The sequence below is a fragment of the Centruroides vittatus genome, unplaced genomic scaffold, assembly GCF_030686945.1.
Source record: "Centruroides vittatus isolate TY-2023 unplaced genomic scaffold, ASM3068694v2 contig_3118, whole genome shotgun sequence".
Lineage (NCBI taxonomy): Eukaryota > Metazoa > Arthropoda > Arachnida > Scorpiones > Buthidae > Centruroides > Centruroides vittatus.
Genome location: NW_027122009.1, coordinates 151,914 through 165,411, shown reverse-complemented (window position 1 = coordinate 165,411; position 13,498 = coordinate 151,914). Strand labels below are relative to the sequence as shown.

Below are 13,498 nucleotides of genomic sequence, written 5' to 3'. Positions count from 1 at the left end.
CAGCTCAAACCTGAAAATACAGACAAAGTAGTTATGACTACATGTATTCTGCACAACTTTATAAAATATAACAATGCCCATGCAAAAGAAAGTACAGGAGTTAGTAATTTGAGAGGCTTACCAAGGCAACGCGGAAGTAGTCAATCTACCGCTTTTGATGTCAGAAACAAACTTAACTCTGTTTTTGGTTCACCTGCAGGAGCAATGTAAACAATAATAATGTTTTTTCTTAAATACATTTCTACTTACCTTTTACTTGAAGTTTTTTTGCTATTTCTTTCCACGCATCATCTTTTTGTTGATTGTCACTGTACCTGCGATCACTTAAATCATAAAGAAACGCATATTCCCGAACTAGTTCAATTAATTTCTCTTGATTCATCATTTTAACCAAGCACTGTCTGTACGTGTCGACGATGACATTCATACTAACCACACCGACTCCCACAGACATGTACAGACACATGCCGGCACAGACAAAACATTTTCGCAGACAATGCTGGCCAGTGCCAGCCTGTGTCTGTGTGGACACAATCTGCTCATGCACAGTATATGTAAATATGCCCACAGAAAATGTATGTAATAATATTTTTATGTCTGTGCTGTTACATATCTGCCACATACGGTATCTGTAGATATGAATGAAGCTTTACAGTGAAATGTTGATAATGTGTGGGATGTGTAAAATAGAAATGTTAAAGAATACACAAGTTCTATTCATCAATTTTTCTATATTTTTTTACAATTTTATATTTAAGCAAATCTTATAAATAAGACTTTTTAATCTATTTCGTTGTAAGATTGTATTTTAAAAATCACTCAACATCAGATTTTATAAATTGTGATTACTTTGTGTATTTTTATTTTGTTTAATGTTCAGACTGTTATTGCAGACATTTACTTCTTTTACTGATAGTGCAAATTAATTTTAGAAACTAATATTGGTTGTTTGTGTGAAGAGTTTTAAAATGCAACAAGGTGAGGGAGCATTGCAAAATGCACAGGGATCAAAGTCCCAAATATAACATATGGCAGTATTAATTGTCATTTTTTTAAGTTTTAAAACAGCTGTAATTATGCAGTGTTAAGAATTTGAGAAAGTCTGTAATACTCATAAATAACCTAACATTAAAATTTTTTGAAATATTTTAACACACTGAATCTCTCACAATTGTCATTTACACACAATTTGAGGGCAAGTGTTCATGAACTGATTAAAAAAAAAAAATGATTAAGTACAGAAAATAATAAATAATTTTAATTTAAATGGTATTATTTACCATGTTTCATTTTAATAATTTTGATTGCATAGAATAAATTTTGATTTTTTCAAGTTTATTAATTATTAATATTTTATAAATTTCAGGAAATTTATTAAGGGATAAATTTAATAAATATGTACTTTTGTACATGGATTCTACAAGATTTGTAGTGAATAATAAATAATGGTTTTTTTTCTTTTTTTCAAAGTGATATAGATTTATGGTTGTGTATTAATAACAGGATAAACTATTTTAATTAAACATTTTATTTTTAATTTTAATAATTTGGCAATTGTAAAAATTATGTAACTGTTAATTAGAAAAAATAACTACCGTATATCTCGGCAGATAAGACAATAGTTGAACCATAAAAAATGGCCCCAAAAATCTGGGGTTGTCTTATAGGACAATACAAAAAAATTAGATTGAAATTTATATAAATTAAAACCATTATAAAAAGACAGACAAACTGTAATTATTTAGTAGAAGAGAGTAGGGTATGTGCACAAAATAGAATAGCCCATACAATGTTTTTGTGAATAGTCATGGTCATTACCCGAATGCCCAAATTAGTGTGAATGTTTGCAAAAATCGCCAGATGCAAGAAAATAAAATTTGTTCGTTCGAAAAATTACAAATAGGACATAATTCCATATACGCTATACAGTATTATTATTCAGACAATGATTGCTGATCTAAACTAAATTCATAGGCCGTTGATAGTTTGGGGGTCATCTTATAGGACAGATATATGCTAAAACTATAAAACTTTGACGAAAATTTATACATCGTCTTATCTGAAGGTCGTCTTATCCGCTGAGATATACGGTAATTAAAAAGTTGAAGAAGCAATAGCATATGTGCATAGTAAATCAAATGCTGTTCTACTTTTGTCAGTGTTCCATACTGTCAGTGACGTGAGGGTCAGAGAATTTGTACAAAGTTGGTCAGGGAAAGTCATGGAATTTAAAATAAAAATTTGAGTAGGAACCCTGAACACATTTTTAATTTAATTAAATGCCTTATTCTTTGTTCAAAAAATGATTTGAAATTCTTTTCAGTTGAAATGAAATTTTTAAAGCATCTTATTCTTCTTATTTTACAAGGTTTTATTTGATTAATTCGATAGTTTTCATATATCCAAAGTCTGATTGGTGGTAGTTTCAAAGCTTTTATTGGCTGTAGTTCACAGACTGTTCTGTCCCAACTAAAAATATTTAACTTTTTAAATCTGTCCGACTGGTACTACTAGTTGGCTGACCAACTGGTGTTATCATGGCAACATGATATGGAGTTGGTCCAGTCGGTCATAGTGTGAAATCAGCCTTACAGATATCAAAAACAGAAATGTATCAAAATAAACTGTTTCAAATTTATTCAGACAGTCATTACTTTTCCATGATATAAAATAAAACACGATGATATGTAAGTAATGTGCAAATTAAGTGAACTACCTATGACCTAAGTATGTGTGTATGAACTGTAGTTTTAAATATGGGAATAACAAAAATTTTATCTCTATGAACAGGGACAAATTAATTTATATAAGTCAGGAGGAAAATTAGTAAAGGAAATTATTGCACTCATTAACAGACCAAATTGTGGACCAAATCATTAACAGACCATCAACTGAAAAGGTGATTACTTATCAAGATGATAGAGAAAGGACATCTTAAAAAGGAAGATAGGACCCAAACCTAAACTGACATCCCAGGCATGTAAGCAAATAGTGTTGAGTTAGGCCAAAAAAAGTTATGTCAATAGAAAATTGAAGAAGGAATTAGACTTGTCTTGAAGCCATATATAATAAACTAAAATAATTTAAAAAAAAATTATTTTAGTCACTTAATAATTAAGTTTTAATCCCATTCTTCTATTTCAATTCACACCTTCAGTTTCTAGATCAAAATATTGTTATATAAAAACTTTGACTCCCTCCCAGATAAATTCTTTGCTTTTAATTTTAGATTTTTAATCATTGGGTTGCAATTGAAAAAACTGTAAACATAAATTTCCACTGTTGTGTCTCTGTCTGTCTGCCCTTCCTTAATCTTGAGAACGATATTAGATAGATAAAAGTCAAGACCAAATATGAAAATCTTAAGGGCAGGAAGCCCCAATTAACTATATATGAACTTCCAATGCAAACCATAAGTTACATTTTTTTCAATTCAAAAATTTTCCCTGAAAGGAATTAGTTAGATGACTGCCAAGACCCAATTGCTAAAGGAAAAGTATGATGTACAGGAGCAAGACACTACAAATTTGAAGGTGGAGAACATATATTTTAAATTAAATAAATTTAAAAATATGATTAAAAATTGCAGCCAGGCAATGTAATGTGATGATGTCACAATAAAATAATTGCTTGTTAAAAAAACTTTTTTCATATTATAATTTAATACTCAGCATATGATAGTATATATATATACCTTTTGTGCTTATATTACACTAAAAGTGAGCTATACTTGTTACTTAGGACCTGTTTTAAAGCATTGTGAACTGGTGAAGAAGAGTTCAGACCTGAAATGCATCCAAAAACATACAATTCAAATTAATTACTTATAAGACCTTTTCCTGTATAATATGTTCAATATTTGTTAACTTGACAAATTTAAGAAGTACAACAATTGAAAAAAAGGACAAGAAGCTCTGAACACAAAAATTTGAAACAGTTTATTTTGGTACATTTCTGTTTTTGATCAGCTAAGCAATTATGATATGTTTTTTTAAAAATTATTTATTGTATTATGTCAAACCTTAGTAAGTAAATGTTGTTTTTGTATATATTGGACTTAACCAATGCATTGCTTTCATTGCCAAGTTGCTGTTGATGAGTGTCTAGATAAATATAAAACAGTTTTTATAAGTGTTGGATTCAAAGATGATGACATCATCTGTTTCAAAAAACGTTTTAATCTGTATTAAAAATGAGTTTATTAAAATGAATAGCATACAGTATTACAAAAAAATATACAGAATAAATAAAGAAATGTTAGCAAACAAACAAGCAGTCCAGAAAAATCTTTTTTACTCAATAAGATTTTTTTTTTATACAGAACAAATTCAATACCAAAAACAATTAAATTTAAAATGTAATATTTAAATAGGAAAATAAAAAGTTCAGTAAGCTTTAATATAATAATGACATTATGATGTAAAAATTATCCAAGTTAATATTTTTTTTTGTAACTCAAAAACTATTTCAGTTTTGTTAGAAAAATGATCCATAAATGAAAAAATATGTAAAAAAATGTATGTACATACATACATACATACATATATATATATATTTTTTTTTGATTTAAAGCAATCCTTTTGAAACCTGATATTTAACAGTTAAACAGAGCATTTCCATACAGTAGATTTTCCTACTGTCCATTTTGTTTCAGCTTTTTCCATATTAACACACTCAAGGATTAATATATTCATTGTATTTTTTAAAAATGAATAAATAATTATATCATAAAATTTGGATTATTTGCTTTACTTCTGAACTTATTTTAAAGGAAGAATTTTTTTATTTTTTTTTTTACAAATAGACTGAACCAGATGTGTTAATGTGATTCCACATTGATTGCATTCAAAATTTTTGGATTTCTGCATTTGTGTTACAAGTTTTGACATTTACATTCTCTGCTGCCATTATAGATCTATCTATTGTATTTAATATACATTTGATTGAAATGTTTATAGGACTTATTACTTAAAAACTTTTCATAAACTGAGATATAACACAAGAAGACCAGCAGACAATTTTCCTAAATTCCAGCAAATAATTTAATTAAATTGATGAATGTTTTTGGCTTCCTTAATAGGGCAACAGGTCACATCAATAAACCGTGATTAATCCAAGTGTAAAATTATTGAAAACTACACATTTTATTAATCAAACATTAAATTCTATAGGTTTATGATATGTGACCTGAAGCTGGCTTATTAAAGAGGCAGAAAACCTTCATTAATTTAATGAAATCATTTGCTTGGATTAACTGACTAGTGCTAACTTTATCCATATTTTGGTTAAAGTGAAAAAAATTCTGTTAATTTTGAGCTTTATTTATGTAAAGTGTGCTTTATTCAAGTCCAATTTTTGAGATATGCTGACATTATCTAAAAAATGGATGGATGAAGAAAGAATAAAACTTAAAATTCATGTTTTATCTAGATAAAGAGAGATCACACTACCATTGTTTGGATAGTGTTACATACATATGTTGCTTTTTTATGAGTATGAGCATTTTGTTTTTACTTTCCTGGCTCTTTTTTATATAACAGAGGGAAAGTATGGCAATCTGTCAAAAAATGACCCTGTCAAGATTTTTATATGCTACAAAGACAATTAAACAAAACGATATTGTAGAAATCTATCTTGCTCGGGGTATATTTGAAGATGTGAAAAAAGTTCAAACTGAAGAAGAGGAGAAAACAATAGTAGTAGAGGAACTTCAGGAAAAGTTAAACAAAAGAAAATCATATTTAATAACAAATTTCCTTGGTAAGAAACCAAAAAAGTGACTTAGGACAGAAAATCTAATCAGGATCTGTCAGTTCCAGTAATTTTCCAACTAATTGAATATTTGTTTTTATCTGAAACATGTAAAAATGGTTACAGTAATAAAGGAAAGGTAACACACAACTTATTAAAATGTCTTTCTTTAATATGCAGGTATCTTGAATCAACATTTTGATTTTATATCCAAGCTGAATTAAATATTGTAAAGTATGAAGTGTGATGACACGAACATATACTGGCACATACACATTTTTGGTATATGCTTTCATTAATTTTGTAATAATGAGTCTCCCACAATACTTTTAACAGTATTTGCTTTTTTTGTTTTTTTAATTTGGACTTGATTTTCTCTTTTATATTCATTATCATAACTGCTTTAAGGTCTGAAAGTGAAAAAATCACCAAAAAAGCCATATTTTCTTTTTCATCCAGCACTGCAGATGCTCATAGAAAAAACTACTGGCTATAGAAAGCTCATATTTTATACTTAAGTTTTTCTTGTTATTAGTGCGGTGCTTGAGAAACTTCTGAGTCAATAGGTCAAGGTTCAGAGAGCTATTGCAGTTTTATAGCTTAATTTTATGTTTATAAGGATAAAATTACATCAAAACAAATGAATTTTATTAAAAATATTACTCAGAATAACAAAAATTTATGCAAATTAAAACTCTTTTTCCTCTTGTAAGATCACATATTTTCTTGCGTCTGGGACTAAGATGGATTTTAACTGGTCAGTGACCGTTAGTTTTATAAGTTTGTCTACTGTCTTAACCTCCCTACTATCTACATAGTATCTGTAGAGGTCTTCTAATCGGGATGCAAACTGGGACTATGTCTCTCTCGCATATTGTTTCACCCATTTAAATCCTTTCAGGTATTCAGTAGGGGAAAGTTTGAACTCTTCAAGAATGAACTGTTTTAAGGAAGAGTAGTGTCTAACCTTATCTACCATTAACTTCATTAATGCCACCTTACATTTCTCTGATACCATGCTCAGCACAATTTGCTATTGTAGTTCCTCTGGAACCTCATAGGTCTCCAGACCTAACTCAACCACACAGAACCAAGAAGGCACTTCCTCCTCTCCTTCTGGCCACCTAGGCAGTGCCATCTTACCCTATGTGCATAATTGTCAAAATTTTCCTTGGCGATTCAGTCTGCAGAGTTTCGGGCCTCATTATGTAGTTTTTCTCATTCTAACTTCAATCCTCGTGGTTCAACGTGCAGCTTTAACTTCTTGAGTTCATCTAGTGATTTGTTCTGTGTCAAGTTTGTCTTGTCCCTGGAAGTCTGGTCACCTTCACTACAATACTGATCCCCATACCCGACTTGATTATGATCGCCCTATGCCCCTGACTTGTTCCCGTCTCTTTCCCTTTCCCTTAACTCCCGAGATTTCTCATGTTCTGCCATCTCTGTGTGAAAAGGAAAGGCAACCTACGTAGGACTGCATCTCTTTGGGCTTCCGAATCTCTGTCTATTTGTATCCTGGATCCTAGACTCACTTTTGTGGTCATTAGTGTTGTCCCGGTTCTTGAGTTGCAGTTCAGTCTTTCTGATGAGGGTGTTCTTTGCTTTTGGAGTCTCCCTCCAATACTGTGTGGAAATGTCCCTCAAATCATACTGACTGTGTCAGTAAATTTCAGATAATGTCATCCGGCTTCCAGTCCATCAAAAGAGAATACTTTATGATTCCTTGAACTCAGACTAAGTCCATATATTTGACGACTATTCACAATACATATATAGCAATGTTTCTTGCTTGCTTCTTACAACACAGTCTTAGGCCAGGCTTTTTTCTTCTCGTTCCAATGGTTGCATTGCCTTATATCTAAGTTCTAGATCTGTTGGCCGACCAATCTGGAGCTGAGTCAGTAGCTCTCCTGCAGGTCTGTCTTGGTTGGCATACCTGTCCCAACTTGTCCAGGATGACTCGCTAACAGACCTTTTCCATAAAACGTGTTCTTATGAGTGGAATTTGAATTATCTTGTTCCTATTTGATAGGCCTTCTTGACAGTGGTTTCTTCTCAAACACAAGAAACAAATTTCTTTCTTTTTTAAAATCTCTCTCTCTTTCTTTGTTTTTTTTTAAAGTTATACTAAAGGCAAAAGGCAATGCAATTTTTGATCTTATGGTCCTTTTTGAAAAATATACGATCTTTCTCAATTACTGTATTCAGTGCAGCTGATGAAGCAGACTTGAAGTCTGCTTTTGAAACTTTCATAAATTTTTTGCTTCTATATGGATATATCAGAATTTCTGTGTTTTGTAAATTTTCTAGCATTACTTTTGTTTTTATTTTATGCTGGCAAGTTCTCTGTTCACTCTGTACTATGTAACTCTCTTTTCAAGAAGTTCGTCAAATTTACTATTTCCATTGCTGTCATACAGACGATTGAACTTTAAAGCTAAATCTTTAGGAATATCTTTCATAAGAATTGGATACAACAAATGTACAAAGGAGTTCATTCGAATTCCCAGCATCTCAAACCTTGAATATGAATTTCACGTTGATCACAAAGATTTCTTAATCATGTTAAGTTGTTGGACCTTCTCACAGATGTCAAATTGAAAAGGTTATTTATATACATGTCAATGAGAAGTTTCTTATGCTCAAACCTTTCTTCTAAAATCTTTATAGTGGTAGCATAATTTTTGCTTGTCAGTGTCATATCATGTATTGAAGTTGCTGCTTCTTCACTGAGAACTGATTTCAAATAATTAAATTTCTCAATTTCATTTCATGTATGGCTGTTCTGAATTGTGTCCAAAGGGTGGGCCAGCCACACATGTCTCTCTTAAAGATATCAATATTGAGTTTGGGCAATTTGGTTTTACAAGACATGTTGATAGTTTGTTGAATCTCATTACTTATTCTGTCATTTGCTGAATTGTAGGAAATGAATGACCTGTGAAAGTCTCCTTAGATATCTACTTGTGTGACTCTTATATATAATAATTTTGTCCTTATATTCTTCTATGATTCTAAGCTCATCTTCAAAATCATCAAGATTCTTTAACAATTCAACTCTTCCATCAATCTCAGTTAGCGAGCTTTCCTTGTCTATAAATTAAGCAAGGGAATCCTATATCACTTTAGTATTTGATTGATTTCTGGAAAATTCTGCTTCTAATTTATTTATCAATTTAGTAGCCAGGCTTCATAATAGTTCTTTTCCTCTCTAGTCATTCAAAATCCATATTAGGGGTTACTGTTGTTCAATTTACTTACTTTTTCTAGTAGTAGTAATTTCTAAAATTGATTCTCACTTCTTATGCAAGATCTGGCTTATCTCAGGTTCTGCAACCAAAAAATGTGTTGGAAAAACCCATTGAATGTTTATTTTCAACAAAACATTTATGAAACAGAAAAATGCCTAACTTCAAACATTCCAAAATTCCAGCATTTTAAATTCTTCTTTTTTTTAAATCAAACATCATCAAAAAAGCACCATTTGGTTAAATTCTCATAATTCACAATAAGAAGGTTTCTATCACAGATGACAGAGATAACTTGGTATATATAGAAGCCACTGCATCATTATTAACTTAATGGTTAAAGGAATATAAGTATGCTATTAAGAAATAATTTCTCTTTACAACTCTGGCTGCTTATGACTTGGACAATTTGGTGAAGGTTCATTGGGATGAAGCTAAGGTCATCAAACATATCAGAAACAAGTACTATCTTAGAAACGTCAAGACCCTTGAAACCTATAAGTCAATGCATAATGGGAACTTTGTCAATTATAAGAATCTAAACACGATATCAAGTGCTTGGAAATGCTGATTTGAGATCTACACATGACACAATATGAATTTTGTTACTAATTTTTATTGTTGTTTTTGTCTTTTAGTTTTTGTGGTGTAGCAGGGAATAGAATTTTTTTTAATGTATAAACACACTTAGCATTCACTTATTTTTATTCTATTTCTATTAGTTTTGCAAATGTTTGGTTTTTTTTTTTTTGGATATCAACCTGATGAATATTTTTAAATATGACTGAAAACATTAAATTTTTTTCCAGTTTAATAAATTTGGAGAAAACACTGCTGTATGAGGTTATGTATAGATGATTGAGAGACATACGGTGTGTTTTTTTTGCCCACAAAAGTGTAGCATAAATGACATCATGAGCAGCAACCACTGCATATCATCACATGGTATTTTACAAATCTTGTTGCTGAAGCAAGGTGGACACTGTCACTTGTTTGCTAATTTCTGTTTTAGAAAGCAACATCTTGTTTAAAGAATTACAACACAATAAAAAAGAAGTATAAAAAATTTAATGATCGGTATTACTGTTTCAAATAAATGCAAAAAATTTAAAAGATTAAAAAAAATTATGAAGAAGAGGTAGTACTAGTGTTGCCACTTTTTCAAAATTGCTGACTTGGACGGCAAGTCAGGTTTGTTCGAACAGAAGTCCCTAATGCATGCGCAATGTTATTTTACCATGCAAAGAATAACATGCCTGCCAGTTCTACAGTTAGGGACTTGTTTAGGAGCAACTTAAATTAAGAAATGAAATAACTTAGCTTTAAAGAACTGAGAAGCAAACAGCAAAAAAAAAAGAGGTTGACAGGTTGCTACGAAACCTTGGACAAAATTAATTGTTAACCCGGACAATGAATTAAAAAATGGACTGGTGGCAACACTAGGTAGTACCTTTATATTCAATTGGTGACGTGAAGTCTCATTTTAGACTCACAAAAAGTTCAACAGAAGTAATTTTTTTAGCTTAAAAATTAATAGAAAATTTAGCTTATTTTAACTGATGATGCATTTATTTTTTCTTGGAAATTATAAAATTAATAAACTCAAAGAAAAATCAAAGTATAAAAAGGTTTTACCTCTTGTTTCACCTACAAAACAAATCTTATTAAGTATTTGGACTCTTGCTAATCAAGAGTCATTTAGAAGTATTGGAGATAGGTTTGGTGTAAGTAAAAGTCATGCACATAAGACTTCTGTGAAAAAATGTGTTGTATGGCAAGCTTGTTAGAAGGCCAATTGATGACTTGGAAAGAATAGTCAATAAATATTAACAATTATATACTGTTTCATTGTCTGGAATAATTGGATGTGTTAGTGGAAAACACACACACAACATATAAACTGAAGGAAGATAGCCAGAGCTGTTACAACAGGAAAATAATGCACTCTATCCTGTTGCAAATAATCTGCAATTGTCAAATGTGCATTTGTTGGTTGGCCTCATAGTGTCAATGATCCTCAGGTTTGGCAGCAAAGTTTTATTTACAACATGTTACAAGATGAATTTTCAAAGTATTTAGGAGACAATTATTATTTACTTGGAGATTCAGCATATCCATTGGATACATTTTTAATTATACCTTATAAAGATTATGGTAATCTTACTGTTAAACAAAAAAATTTTAACAGAAAACACAGTTCTATTAGAGTTATGGTAGAACAAACCATAGGTCTATTAAAAGGGTAATTCTGTCAACTGAATACCTGGATATGGAAAACATTTCATTAATGTCTAAAGTCATAATAACATCATGTATATTGTAAAATCGGTGCATTACTCGAGATATTGACTGTACAGAGGATGCATTTGTGGATTAAAGGTAAGCTGTTAAGTTGCCATTTTGTATGAAATTTAATAATTAAAAATAAATATCTGATTAATTCTTTTTGCCTGTAAGTCCTTACTTTATTGATTTCTTTTTTATATCTTTGTGTCTACATTGGACTTTGTCTATTAATAGGACTTATTACACTTGTGTAGTTTCCATTTAGCAAATAGAAGAGATCCTATTCAGAAAAATCAAATATATATAAATTTAGAATTTTCTGGAAGAATAGATTAATCCAAAGTGTGATTCTAACTGCAACTAATTCTTACCATGCAGATGTGTTACCAACTACATTACTTGGGCTTCCATCCAATCTTTGTTTCTAGACTAATTAATTTAAAGATATAGTGATATAGATATGATATAGAAGATACAGGCAAGTGAACTGTATGGTTATATCTTCTGAATGGTTTGAAAGTAAATATTGGATGGTGGCTGGGTAATCTAATTGCTGATGCATCTGTGCAGTAAGCAGAAGTTGCAAGTTTTGAGTCAGGATGACCTTTTCTTCTAGAACAGTGTTTCTCAACCTGGGGGTCAGAAAACAATAATGAAATCAATTTTATGAGAAAAAAATCATTTATTATAAACTTGTGTACTTATTGTAAGTAAAATGTTTATATGTAAAAAAAAGAAATTAATGTGATGGTTGCATTTGTTTTTCATTTAAAAGTTTCTCCATATGTGGATCTATTTTCTTAATGTATAAAATTAGTGCAATGTGGTTATATAATATTTTAAAAAATTTACATTTATAATTACAGTCAAAATTCAATTAGTAATAATAAGGCTTACTGTTATTATTCCTTTGGGTGGGGGGTTTGCGAAATATTAATTTTATTTATATTTACTATTTGGGGGGGTTGTGGAGCTAAGAAGGTTGAGAATCGCTGTTCTAGAATATTCTAAATTAATTACAGTCAAACCTCAGTTTTCAAACTATTTGGTTTATGAGCAAAATTTTGAACTTGTATTTACCTTGGTTGTTAAACAAGCTACTTGGCAAGAGTTTACTATAGATTAGAGAGATACAGATGGTTAATTCCCTATATTTTCCCTGTTAAAGAAAGATGACAATCAATCAACAACAGGACTACTGATTCAAGAGTTAGTGGCGCTGAGATCATCTTACATCATTAGATGTCATGGCATAAATCATCAATGACATTGCTATTTAAAATATATTTCAATGCACACGTGGGAAAGATATTATTTCCATTTTTTGGTTTGTGCAGCAGTTGAATCTAAATCAAATGAATTAATAAAACTGCATTAATTGATATTCATGTAATATAAATGGCATCCAAGAATTTGTTTAAATATGCTTAAGTTAAATAACAAAAATGTATTAATATATTATTATATTAGTATTTAATATTTATTAATACTAGGTAGTCAGTTAATTAAGACTAAAAATAATAATTTAAACTGGCCTTTACACCAAAACTAAAATTAAAAATAAAATCAATAGTAGTTAATTAATTTAAAAAAAATTGAAATCAAATCAATTGAAATGTAATATTTCAGAAAGTGTGGATAAAGTATTTGTTGACTGTCTTGATTGATTTTGTTATATTTCATCCAGGCAGTCATTTGTAGCACTTCTTTATAAAGTATTGGTTTCAAATCTTCAACACAAACCTAATAACCAGCACCAGTCTAATTAATTTTCTACGGCAAACGTTTTTGGACTCCACTCTGGGTCCATTCTCAAGCCTAAATAGTTTCAGGAGTTTATTAGTATTGGTTTCAGTTTCAGTTGGCCATGATGGAACATTTTGCTTTTAATATATGTATAGAATAGATATAGATGCATTTGTAGGCATTTTTATGCATGAAATACTGCTGAAAATGTAAAAAACAAGGCAGCTTTGTTTTGGGGGTCGGGAACTGATTAATCCATTTTATATTGTTTGTTATGGGAAAATTTGTTTTGTTTTTAGAACAAATCAGTTTTTGGAACAAATAAGTTTGAAAACTGAGGTTTGACTATACTTCTAATTATTAAATTTAATACAAGATAGCAGCTTAACTACCTATCTTAGTTTAAAGTACATAATATTTGATGAGTAAAAATTATTGTGACATTGTCACAGGTCCAGGCTTCAATT

The 13,498-nt window shown here is 30.2% G+C and overlaps 1 protein-coding gene across 2 annotated transcripts in view; it reads left to right on the top strand.

Moving 5' to 3' along the window:
* tapas overlaps window positions 1-13,498 on the top strand; it is a 191,314-nt gene that overhangs the window by 79,333 nt on the left and 98,483 nt on the right. The window lies entirely within an intron of this gene.